Source organism: Varanus komodoensis, unplaced genomic scaffold (genome assembly GCF_004798865.1).
Source record: "Varanus komodoensis strain SLA01 unplaced genomic scaffold, ASM479886v1 scaffold4, whole genome shotgun sequence".
NCBI lineage: Eukaryota > Metazoa > Chordata > Lepidosauria > Squamata > Varanidae > Varanus > Varanus komodoensis.
The window spans coordinates 34,702,736-34,716,537 of NW_025335941.1; positions in this window are offsets into that span (position 1 = coordinate 34,702,736).

The window sequence follows — 13,802 nt, forward strand, 5'->3', positions numbered from 1 at the left end:
CCAAGCAAACAAGATGAATAAGATTACAATAATATCAAGTATGCATCCTCATCATGAACATTAGGAAATATCAGATAGAAAAGAGTAAAACATTTCCATCCTTGTTCTCCAAACAGGGATGAGTGGGACCATAATACCACTTCACTCAGAGAACTTCAGTGAAGGTGAAACTTTGGCGAATCCCTCTAAGTTTTTATCCAAGGAAGACAGATTATTGAGATTTTCATTGTCATAATGCAAGAGGCTGTCATGATAAAATCAGGAACTTGCCATTTTTACACATTTTTTGCATTTTAGAATTTGATATAACTAGACCCCTTAACATTTTATAGACTTTTATCTATTCACTTGTTTTTGATTACTAATAGAGAGAAGGTACTGTCCCATATGTGAATAGCTGAGAATGTGTGTGTGTGTATCAACTTATATATTGACCTTACAAGGACAGTGCTCTATGATGTGCAATCACTGGGCAGTGGAAGAGAATGGCTAATGGTCAAAGACCAAGAATCAAAAAACAGTTCAATAGAGAGCAATTTTTAAAAAATCAGGTCTCTCTGGAATGAGAGATGAGTAAATCACTGGAATGGTGATTTTTCTCTGCCTTGATGGTAAAACGGAGAACAAGGTGGCAGATCAGAACAGCTTTACAGATGCATCTGAATCAATTGCATTGGAGTGTAAGAATTCTAATGATTATCTTAATTTTCAGAATGCATATTAAACTTCTCAATTTTCTGTGGAATTCTGTTCTCTTTGCAGAACCCCTACCCTGGGGATTTGGATTTGCACTGAATGTACATTAGCATTGTTCTGCCTTAGCCAGTAGAATGAGTGACTGATGAATCAGTGGATCATAAAACAGAAGTCCCAGACAATCTGAAGAACATGGATGGGCTAGATTTAAAAATTCCATACATCCTTAGTCCTAGCACAACATTTCTGAGTTAGCAAAATTACATTGTTGGATACAGCCCAGGATATCTGACACTGCACTATAGGTTAAGCAGAAATTTCCTTCCATTTGAAATAGAGATGATATGAAAATGATGGATATGTGACAGATCAATATTTGAAATGACGATTACACATTGCTAAAAGCTAATCCTAAATAAAGAAGGGCCATCGCTCCGGTCTGCAGAAGTCTCAGGTTTATCCCTGGCATATCCTTGTAAGGTTGGGAAAAAATTCTAGTCTGGAGGGGTTGAGACCCACTTCCAGTCAGTGTAGGAAATACTGACCTTCATGGACTAGTGGTTAGACTTGGCACATGGCAGATTAAATTTCAATCCTTCTTTACTAAATGCAACCAAATATTTAAACAAATGAGGAAGGGGAGCAAAAGGATGGCTCTATACTACGTAGTTTTATATTGCATTTGTATATCAGATGTAGGTGCCATAAATATACATTGTGCCAGCTCAGCATCATTGAACAATTGGAAAAAATGGCCACCATGATCAACGGATTAACAACCACAATAACAACCTAGCAAGCTCTTCCATGAAATTGCATGATGGGGCATTCTTCTGTTTTGTTTTATTCTTGTTTGCCCTGCCCTCAAAAATGAAAGGTTAAATTCAAACAAAAGCAGACAATTTTTATTGTGGGTATTTAAGTATTTTCTAGTGTTATTGTTTGTTGTCGTAATTGTCACTCTTAAATGCCATTTGCATCAGTTTGTTGGGTTGAAGAACATTTTTACCAGATGTGACAATAAGGAAAATTGATTTTTTCTTAAGTGCAACATGTCAAACTATAAGCAAATTCAGACTGACTGTAGCAAAGACTGACAACTTCACTTTTATGTCTAAAACTGGAGGATATCCAATCAAGTGCACACCACACAACTGGCATTCCATCCAGCATTCCATATTGCATGTTATTAAATGCACACAGAAGAACTATCCTCCCAAGGTAATAATGTCAAAGTCATCTTCAAGCTTTTAAGTTATTGTAGCACTTCGTAGAAATGGAGGTAAAGGATGAAGTTGATGGTGGGAGGTCAGACTGTGTAGAACTGCCAATTGTGGGTCCAACAAAAGAAGCATTTTGATAGGTTTTTAAGACTTGCAGTGAAGAGGCAGTTGGAGAAGTTAAAGTGAGACTTTAACATGAGCCCTCCCACCTGCCCCAAAAAAGAAGAAAGAAAAAGAATGAAACACTGTGATTGCACATTAAGAGTTTCATCTGAAAAGCATCCAGACAGAATGAAAGTATAATGCCAATCATTTTCCACAAGTGGGATATACCATTGGGAGTTTAGATAAGTTTCCAGGGGACTCAGATGAGTTCAGATTTTTGTGCATCAAACCCACACATTCCACAGCAGATCTTCCTTTGCTAACTTGCATGGAGTCCATGGATTTGTGGACCATTTAAAAATGAAAACTTTGTAATTTTATACAAATTTAGTCATAAAAAGCAAAAATACCAACTTAATACTTTAGAATAAATTGTGAAAATAAACATTTTGGCAAGATTTGCATATTTGGAAGAGACTGTGCATTTCCACAAAATCCAGTTATGTCAAGGACTGGATACTGGAACAAAAAGGCTTGAAAACCTGCAAAACACAGAAATAATGGATTTTACACTCTGTACAGTTATAATACATCAACCAATCTAAGCAGAAATTTAAATAACCATTTTATTTCCATTTCAACTACAGATACAATCCTATGGGCCCCTGACATTGTCTTTGGGATTCTTTGGGGATTCTTTGGAGATGGGATTCCTTCGAGTCCAAGCCTCTACCGTACCTTTTTGCAGCCAGTAAAGAAAGAAATGCACCATGTGACTGTGCACAGAAGGGCTTCAACTGAGCTACATAGGATGGGGAATGGAACATATTGGAGATGGAGAAGGGGCTGCAGCTGTAAACACCTGCTGATTCCATTTGGAACCCGAGCCTCTTTCTCTCCCTATCATTGGAAAAATCCTGTCCAGGGAAAATGCCTCATACAACAGAACACTGCCACAACACTTCATTCTTGGTGGCCAGAGGATGTGATTGTGCCCTGGGCCTGCTGCCATACCACAAAGAAGGACAAACATCCTGCAGAGCGAACTGCTATAGGCAATAGGCTTCACCATTAGATTCACACCATTCTCAATTATCATCAATAAAAGGCCCAATTTATAGACAGCTGTTTTAAAAGTAATGTAATTTCATCATTGTCTTAAGACATTCTTCAAATAATTTTTTGTTACAACAATTAGAGTTGTCATGTTTGTTAAATTCTATCTTTATTCCAAAATAAATAGTTGATAATTGAACATAACTTCTTCATGGATCACTGTCTTGTCGTGGCGAAGGAACTTGTGAAGCACAAGTTGGAATTAAGATTGTTGGGAGAAATATCAACAACCTCAGATATGCAGATGATACCACTCTAATTGTAGAAAGTGAAGAGGAACTAAAGAGCCTCTTGATGCGGGTGAAGGAGGAGAGTGCAAAAGTTGACTTGAAACTCAACATTAAGAAATCTAAGATCATGGCATCTGGTCCTATCACTTTCTGGCAAATAGATGGGGAAGAAATGGAGGTAGTGACAGATTTTATATTCCTGGGCTCCAAGATCACTGCAGATGGGGACTGCAGTCAAGAAATTAAAAGATGCTTGCTCCTTGGGAGGAAAGTTATGGCAAATCTAGACAGCATACTAAAAAGCAGAGACATCATCCTGCCAACAAAAGTGTGTATAGTCAAAGCTATGGTTTTCCCAGTTGCAATGTATGGCTGTGAAAGTTGGACCATAAGGAAGACTGAGTGCTGAAAAATTGAGCCCTTTGAATTGTGGTGCTGGAGGAGACTCCCGTGAGTCCCTTGGACAGCAAGGAGATCAAACCAGTCAGTTCTAGAGGAGATCAACCCTGACTGCTCTTTAGAAGGCCAGATCCTGAAGATGAAACTCAAATACTTTGGCCACCTAATGAGAAGGAAGGACTCCCTGGAGAAGAGCCTAATGCTGGGCACAATAGGTGGCAAAAGAAGAAGGGGACGGCAGAGAATGAGGTGACTAGATGGAGTCACTGAAGCAGTTGGCATGAGCTTAAGTGGACTCCGGGGGATGGTGGAGGACAGGAAGGCCTGGAGGAATGTTGTCCACGGGGTCACAATGGGTCTGACACGACTTTGTGACTGACAACAACAACAACAATTTAGCATGAACTTTGAAATGTTTATAATCTAGAAGTAGTTACTTGGTGATGTCTAAATACCTAGATTAGTTCTATACATATCCTGATAATCTGATAAATTTTAAAGCGATTGCTGCCTTATACGAAGTCAAATGAATGTACTTAATTTTCCAAACACCACAGAGGTAAATCTTGCTTCACCTTCTAATTAACATCCTTCTATTATAGATGCAAGGGCTCAGGGAAATCTGGCTTATTTGAGCTTGATGACCTGCTTCCTGCCTGCTTTGGATCTGATGATCAGAAGTGGGCTGAGATGGAATTTATTTGATGAATTTCCATCTCTTGGATGAGCCACATTTTGACATTAAGAGCAAACAAGCAAAACACCACTAAGGAACACTCCACAAGCTCCACCAGAACTGTATATTTTTCTGTTTCCAGGTTGTACAAATAGTGCAATTCACATGATTTATGCCAGTTTCCTCAGTGTTTTCTTTTTAAAAAATCATGCAAATCACAACCCATCTTAGAGACAGAATTCCACAGGTTGGCTTAACTCACATAACAGTTAGGTCCAGCACAGGGCTAAGAAGGAAGTATCTGAGAGGCTGATTCATGAAATCTGGCAGATTTTCATCCCTCCTTTTAAGATTCTTCACATGTCCCTAATTGCAGATCTCTCTATTGCTCTATAGCCTCCTAGGCTACACTTGCTTTCTGATCTGGAGAAATAAACTGGGCAAAGCCCAGTTGAAAGCACTACCTCATATATTCCCCTAGGCTTTCCCTGAAGACTGAGGAACCAGGGATGCAACAGACTTCCAGAGAAGTGAATAAAAGGCGTGATACTCATGGACACTTCACAGCTACCCTTTAAGAAAGGTAAGCACTTGAAAGCATGAATCCGGGAACATTTCCCGGAAATGTTCTTCCTTTTGAATTTGCTTAGCAATTACTTTTCTGTCAGATTAACTAAGAAGAATAAAAAATGTGAAAGAAATTTTAGCATAGCATAAGTTGTAGCAGACTTTGTGTCAAAGTTTGTGTCAAACTTTGTGAACAGACACAGGGTGATGCAACTGGAAATCTTTTGGAAGTGAAAGTGCTTACTTGGAAGGGCTTAAAGTAGGAAGACAATTATTTAAGGAGAACATATTTCAGTGTTTCAAATTAATAAGGATGTTTACTGGTATAATGTAGATCCTCCAAATGCTATATTTAATAGAAACTGTTGCTTATTTTGTAAATCCAATTCGCTGTCCTAATTTTCATTTCCTGGAACAAGTACAAAAAGGTGAATGGTTAAAAAAAAGTGTGTTTAATAAGATTTTGCCTAATAGCAAAAGTCAGTCTCTTACACTGATTGACAGGATAGTGGAAAGACCTCCTTGGACAAGGGATTTTCTGTCATGCAATTGTGGCACCCTCCTGGAACAAGAAAATCCTTACACTTAGGCCATGGATCCAGCCTCTTCTTCCAATACAACAGTCATTGAAGAGCAGCAGGATATTATTGACTAATATTTAGAAATCCTCTCATCCATTAAACCTCTGACCTATCTATGCCAGAGGCTGTTCTAGCAGCAGTAACAGATGACATTTTGTGGCTATGGAGAAGAGGTCAACTACATAAGTTACTTAGTCCGTATATATATAGATTCACAAAATAAAGCCTCTCCAGACTGGATAATGTGTCATTTAAATTGACCCTCTCAAACAGGAGATAGATGGTGGAATAAAGATGACTCTTCCTTCCTCAGAGGCCTCATACAGAAAGAGTTCAGAAGTAATCAATATGACCTCTGGTCCTACTGAAAATCTAAAAAGGATCTCCTATAGAGATTATGTCATCCTACTCTTTCCACTGCCAACAGTGCAATGTAGTATGTTGTTCAAACCCAATTGCATGAATTCCCCTTTAAAAGGAAGGTTTAGCTGAAGGTTGATTGATGCTTTTGAGGTATAAATTACTACCTAAGAACCCACGATGAAATAATTACCTCATACAGAATGCAATATGTGACTATTTAGCACTGCAGTTTAAAATGGACTGTAGGATGCAAGTCCTATGCACACACAAGCACACCTCTGCCTTCCTGGCTTCAGAATTTGCCTTATAAGAAATACTACTGAAAATAAAAGTTGAAGAAATCACCTTTCTATATCATAAATATGCTAGCTGACAGTGTTTTGCAGGTCTAATCCCAAGGAAAACGACAAATGGTAGTCAGTACTGTAAGTATTGCTAGTTTATAGCCGTTTCTGTTCATGGTAGTGCATATAGAATAGGCAACGCTGAGAAACTTGACCAGTGTGTCTTGCTGGACTTTTGACGTCTTGGCAGCTTGAAAGCTGCAAATAGTCTGACGGTTCCCACATATTCGCACAGCTTACACTTTTAAAGCAGGGTGTAATTTGCATATTAAAAATAAAGCCAGGGAATTTATACAAATTTACCTCATTTAAAAATAATGTAAATCACAGCCTCATGGACTGATTTAAAAGTGGAAAACTGTGTTCTGGTTTGACCAACATCACAGTGAGTTAACACTGCACAAGGATGATGGCTGGAATGGGTGCTTGGAGGGGATGGGGGAAGGAAGCCAGGCTTGCACGCCAGATTTTATCCCCCACATGGCTTCATCACATATCCCCATATGCATCTTGAATATTCATACAACACCTACACCACTGCTTTCTTGGTTGTTTGTGTATTACACTCTATTAATAAACATTTCAAAAGGACTCATGCTTTTGCTTGGCAAGTTTATTTGTTTCTACTGGAATATTCTATACAAGTGCTCTTTGAAATAAATCCCACTAATTTCAAAAGAATTGGATCTTATATTAGTATGCATAGGTCTTCAGTCTTGAATTTTAACAGTGAAAAATGTCTATTCCTATTGGAGAAACATGGACAAATATGAAAGTCTTACTTCTTCCTCCATTCAATTAAAGGATGGGGGAGGGGGGTGACCGCAAGTTATTTCTGTTTATGAAGATATTTAACCATTCCATCCCTTGGCTTATGGTTTCCTTTTTTCCTTGATCCATACTTCTCATGTTCCATGTTTCAGTTTTACATGTTGTGCAGCTTCAGAGTTTCCTCTGTGTATGCCAGCCATAAGATTTTGTTTTAGTGGTGTATTTGTACATGATTTTTGCTCTTCCCCACTAGCTGTCTATTGCTTCATTTTGAATTCAGCTGGTTTCATTTCATAGGGTTTCCAAGAAATAAGAAATATTCAGAAGTGGTTTACCATTGACCTCCTCTGTACAGTACTAGACAGTGTTAGCATGAGCATCATTGCCATTGTCTGTGAAACATTCTCTGCCAGTGTCTCCTTCGACCACATTGCCTCCAGTTGCTGCTGGTGAGGGGTTTCCTGTCCATCTCTCCATCTGAGATGTCCATTTTCTTCTACTGATGTGACTGTTAGTCCCAAAGAAGATAGATGCATCTTAGCCCAGTGTCTCAGCTTTGACCATTCTTCCTTGGCTGACACTGCTAGAGACCAGCCTAATGAGATAGTCTGACCTCCTTGTGGCATTGATCTTTGTTTCTCTAGTTATAGTACTAGATGATTAAATTTCAGTTGAATCAGTTCAGTAGGCATACTAGCCTAATGATTTTTGGCTTCAAATATCCACCCTGTACAATGTTTGAGAAGATTCTCCATGGCACAGGTTCCAAATACAATATATACATGAGCCATGGTGTCTGGACATCATCAATGACATCACCATCAGTGCTCATGGGTGTCTGAAAGTTTCCCCTCTATATTTTAAATAGCCATACATGGAATTGTGTGAAATGCATACAACCCTCTAGCAATTACACTCTGCATCAAGAGAGTATAACCAAAGATGCAAATAAGTATACATTTGAAGTTGGTAATTATATGTCACCTGTACATATCTCAAAAGTGTTGGAAGGTCCTCCTTCCATTGCAGTATACAAGGTTTATGCTTCCAGGGTTTATCATATCAGTTTTTACCTCTTGGAAGGGCATGTAGAATCCATTTGCACTAACTATGCATTAACTTCCAGGAAGCAGGTAGATAATTTTAAAGAGTTTATACAATAGTAAATATTAAAGACTTTTCCAGTACAAAATGTATCTATGTAATAGCCTCTTCCACAAAAGAAGAAATTACTGGACATTGTCACACCGTATGTTTAAAGATAGCTTAGCCATATTGCACCACAGCAAATAGCTGAATTAGAAAACCGTTTAGTAGAGAATGTCCGGTGGCTATGAAACAATCAGTCTGAGCTGAATCAGACACAGCATAAGTATCCACAAACATATCAGTAGGTTTGAAAGGGAGAATCCACTGATTCAGCATCTTGCAATGGTGCCACAGCAGTTTCACAAATGCTCAAAGGTGACCCCAGGTCCAAAGGGATTGGGAACCCCTCTGCACCATTGCACTGATGTGGGTCTCTTTTGGCTCTAGAAAGAAAAGGAAAGGCACTTGTCTTCATTGCGTGCACCTCGGCACAAAATTATCTTACAAAGGTTTTTTGCAGGCATTTTTTTCAATATTGAAGAAGCTTAATTCACATGTTCAGGTTTGAGAAGTCTTTGATATTGTATGTTTTTTTCAGTACAGTACTTTTCTCTTAGCTCACTAAATAGCTTTTTAAGACATCAAGGTAAATAAAATATGAGCTTTCATGTGGAAAAAGTACCTGATATTATCTTAGACTCTAAGGAAGTAAGACAGTCCCTTCCCAGTATGCCAGCCTACAATTTATAATCAATACTTTGAAGGACACCAGTGCTAGTCATATGCTTTGAACTGGTAACATTTTATCACTTGTCAGATGTATGTCTGTGAAGTAAAATATGACTTAGTGTTATAGAAAAACAGATGTGGTAATAACACACATGCACACCAGGCAGTTGCTATCTGGTGTACACACATTGTAATGAAGGAGGAGGCAGAAAACATTGATGTTTTGAGATAAATAGTGGGTGTGACCAGTAATATTATTAGCGTCTAACAGTTCCTGATGGATGGAGTGCCCAAAGAAGGTGAGAAGATACTTCTGCAGCTGCTTCATTATTACTTTTAAAAGCTGGCCACTACAAAAAGTACAAAAATGGAAGAGGTGAAAAAGGCAAGGAAGAGAATGGTACAAAGCTACTCCATTACAATTATCAGATCCTTCTCCCTGATTAATTTCCATGCCATAATTATCTCACCGTATACGGACAAATCCTGAAATGAATAAAAGGAGACCACACTGACAGCCCACAATTATATCTGCACATATTAGAATGAAATCTTAGAACCTCTTATGTGCAAGTAACTTTGCTTCTTTGTAGACCTGCAAAGGATTGTACTGTGAATGCGTCCCCTGTGTGTGCGTGCACGTGCACGCGCGCACACACACACACACACACTATTTCAAAACAACTTCCAGTGATGGTCTTACACCTCTACCAATCCCGTTAGGATCCCCAGTTCTGATGCACAAATGGATTCCACTGATTTTGTTGTGCAAGCATGGCCCACAGTGTAGATGTAATGCTTCCTAAAGGAAGATTTACAACATGTAGCAATGCTTTTTTCTGGATGAGAGAGGTCACTGGACTTCTCTTCTGTGAGCTCCACTGACCCTGTCCATTCCAGGAATGAGAGTTTCTCCTTGTTTTTAATTGCTGCAAAGTACTAACTCTCCATTCCACAAGTGATGAAAGTGACTCAAGCAAGGAACTTGGTGGGATGTAAGTGAATTGTCAGGGATGTCCGTGCCCCATTAGATACTGCCCTAAGAATGTAAAGGATACCTCTACACACATGCAGGCGTGTGCACACACCATGTGATCTGCATACAATTCTACATCTTAGGCCTGTATAATTAACATTAGCACTAATGATAAGGCCTAAAGTGTGATTGATACATTTGTTCAGTTAGAATTACAATGGGACCATTTTGGCCCAGGCAAATGATGCTTGCGTAGGGTGATCAATAGCATGTATGTAAAATACAATTATTTTATGGTCTGTTGGTTCTTCCAGGGATTTTAGTATGCTACTGGAAGAGGCAGGGCCATTTCTTTGCTATTACCATGACTCTGCATTGCCCTTCCCATGAGTGCTTTCTGGTCCCCTCTATGTTTGACTTTTACTAGAAACAGAAAGTACAATAATTCTGATGGGCCTTTAATGTTTCATCTCTACTTTTGTAATGTATAATTTAATTTACTCTTGCTGCTGCTTGGTTTTGTTTTGTTTTAATTTTACATATTGCCTATATTTTGTTACCACTTTACAGAAGGTATTGTACTTTACTATGTGTCGATTATGTGGCTTTATGATTATGTTGCATACTTTCCTAGGTGCTCTGAGTAAAAGAGTGGGAGGCATTCTCAAATCATCATTACCTCTCCTTCCCACCTTGCATCAACTTTTCAGGGAGTGATATGAGGAGTTCCAATGTAGTGTCACTTCTGTCTTGGTGCTCTCATTGAAATAATGTGAGATTCACCTGCTTCTATGAGGCAAACAGGTTATACCTGCAAGCAGGAGCTCCTTGGAAGTATTAAAAGCAGATGGTGGGTTTCAAAGCAGTTCAGATACCAAAGTGAGATGAAAGCTTGAGAGCATGTCTTTGAAATGAAGTGATATTAGCTTGGGGTCTTATGTGCAAACAGCTTAATATAGTGATCTCAATCATCTTCCCTCTGCAGTCTCTGAGGAGATAACTTGATAAACTGATGCATTACAATATTTTACACACCATTTTCCAGGTCAACTGATGAAGACAGGCACTTGTTCTCTGAAGAAAACTCATGAGCGCACACATGCAGAAGGATAAAGGAAAGGGAGGGGTAGAAACCCTCTCTGAAGTTATTGGAGATACTTATCTTAAATGAAACCTGCAGCTTCTGTAAACATCTGCACTCACACATTGTGATTTCCACAGTGGAAGATACTGCAATAAACTAGTATTAAAAAGGAAATAATGTCTTCCTTCTGAGATCCTAAAACTGTTTTTAAAATCTCAGAAAACAGAAGGCACTGAAGCATTTGAATAAGCAACAATTATTTTAATGTTTCTTCCCAAGGAAATTCCTAGCAAAGTACTGTGACTGTCAAATAGATCTGGGTATAGAAAGAAAGATTTTGACCAGTGTTTATCATAAGGAACTGCATGTGGCATGGTCTTTGAACTCATTATCTTAGCATCCCCCAGTGATAAAAGTTGAATGCTGTCTCATACTTCCTTTTTATGTTGGGTGATTAAGCTACATTAAACATCACACATAGAACGCTATGGCAAGCCCTTTAAAATGTTAGAGAACTAGGCTAAAAGTCAAGGGCATTTTGAAAAGTGTTTCTAACATGCAATGCAAGGACAATCATGCGACTGCTTTGCAATCAGAAAGTGAAGGAATTTAAAATAGTCTTGATAGTCAGGCAAATTTTACCGAACATTTAATACTGATCTACTTTATAATCTTCTTTGCTCTACCTGCAGCATGTTTGCTTGCTTCCCCAGACCTCTTACTTTTGCTTCTACACAGCTATTAACATATTCTTTCTATTGTCAGCCATTCACATTTAAAAATATGCATGAGTTTACTCAACATCTATCTTTGTATCTCTCTAAATTTGTTTCTGGGTGACCTTTAAGGGTGAAAACCTCTGAAGCTGGTACACAAGATAAAAACCTCACAACCCACTTAGAATTTAAAAATCTATAAGAACAGTTTTAGTAATTTATTTATACAGTTCATATGCCGCCCCCTTCACATAAGCCTCAGGGCGGCTTACAATCATTAAAATCCTGCCTATAAATACAAAAAAAAATACATAGAATAAATAAAATACATAAAATAGTGGAAACAGCCTCATTAAAACTGATATTGTGAATTAAAATACATACAAACAATACATTGCAGTAAAAACCAATGGTTCAATGAAAGCCTGTGGCAACAGTTAGGTCTTCAGAACTTTCTGGAAAGAAAGGTGCTGATGAACCTCTGATTGGGTCCTAGAGGCCCTGGAAAGGTGTTGCAGGGACCACAGGTTTTTTCAGATATCCCCTTGCTGCTTGTAAGGAATATAAATAGCTAAATGTCTATTGCAATGTGACTAGCTGCTTGGATTTTTTTTTTCAGTGCTCTGGCTGTTATGTCCTATTCCAGGACGCTTGATTCCACCCAGCCCTCATTTTTTTGTCTTTCACTGCACAACTCGGAGTCACCATTCTGTCATTGCTGAGTACTGTCAGTTCTCTTATGCTCCTTTAGCTGAGGGAATATTTTGCTGATTTCAACAAATAAACATGCATAGAATTTCTAGTCCGATGAGGATGCAGTTATAGTAAATATGCATATAATTATTTTATTTATTCATTCAATAATTTATTTATATCCCAGCTTCCTTTTAAAACTGTTATTCAAGGAAGCTTACAGATTAATTTCAAATAGATTATAATGCAGATGCGGGGAGGATATGGTCTCTAGAAAGCATTGTATGCACCTTGTGTGGCTTTTAACTTACATGCCAGTTTCGCCATCATCCTAGATTGCAGGATATGGAATGATGGGGTCAAGTTCCAGGAAGTGCTATTTAATCAATCCTTTGGCAATCACAAATATTACAGTTGACCTTTACAGGTTTAACTTTCACAGATTTGATTATTCACAAGTTTCACTGCACTAAAGAACACTGGACTTTGCACTCTGGTGATACCACACTCTTTTTTTGGTACTAGCCAGGCCCATATGTTTTGTTTCTCAGTGGGCAGGAAGATTCTAGAGGTATTTGTGGATTTTTCGTAGAGATGTTCACATTTTTCCACTTTTATGTGAAAATGAAGGGCTGACTGTACTGAGATAATGCTGAAACGTAGGAGTGGTTCTAGATGCAGCCATACTAAGAATAGACCCACTGACCTAAATAGACCCACTGATCAATGGGGCCTAAATTAGTTGTGCCCACCTTAAGATCTCATGAGGCTGCATTAGACTAGCTTATATTTAACAGCATGTCACCACAGGTATGGGCAGATTTCATTGGAATTCTCATTTATACTCTGCACGACTGATTCCAGCATAGCTCAGTAGGCATGTTTTCCCATATACAGACACTAAAATTTTAGGTCACATTTTTGAGTGCATAAGCATTTTTATGCATACACTCACTGAACAAAACAGGTCTGCACACATTTTAGAACTATATAAAGTTTTCCTTGCACTTTTTTGAATTAAACAGATTTGTGTAGGGGGTCATAGACCTAGGAGTGTGGAAGTTCATTGCAGTTTCCAGACCTCCACCTCAAGGCATGGTCTGATACATGCCTGTACCAACTTAGGAGGTTTTTTCTTTATTTTTCATATGCACTTTGGTGAACTTATTATGCGCACTTGGATGAACATTGGAAAGCATTTAATCTTTTTTCCACTGATTAAAGTATATTCATACTTTTACAAAGTATACCTTTTCAAGTGTACTTTTTGCATGCAAGTGCTTGCTTGCTTGCTTGCTTACTTTCTTTCTTCTTTATAAGCTACCAAGTAGTTCAAATAGACTCTGTAGGTGTCATTCAACAGCAAAATTACAACTAGAATATATTTATATATGATATTTAAACTATAAACAAATTGATGATGATGATGCTTATAATTCAACCA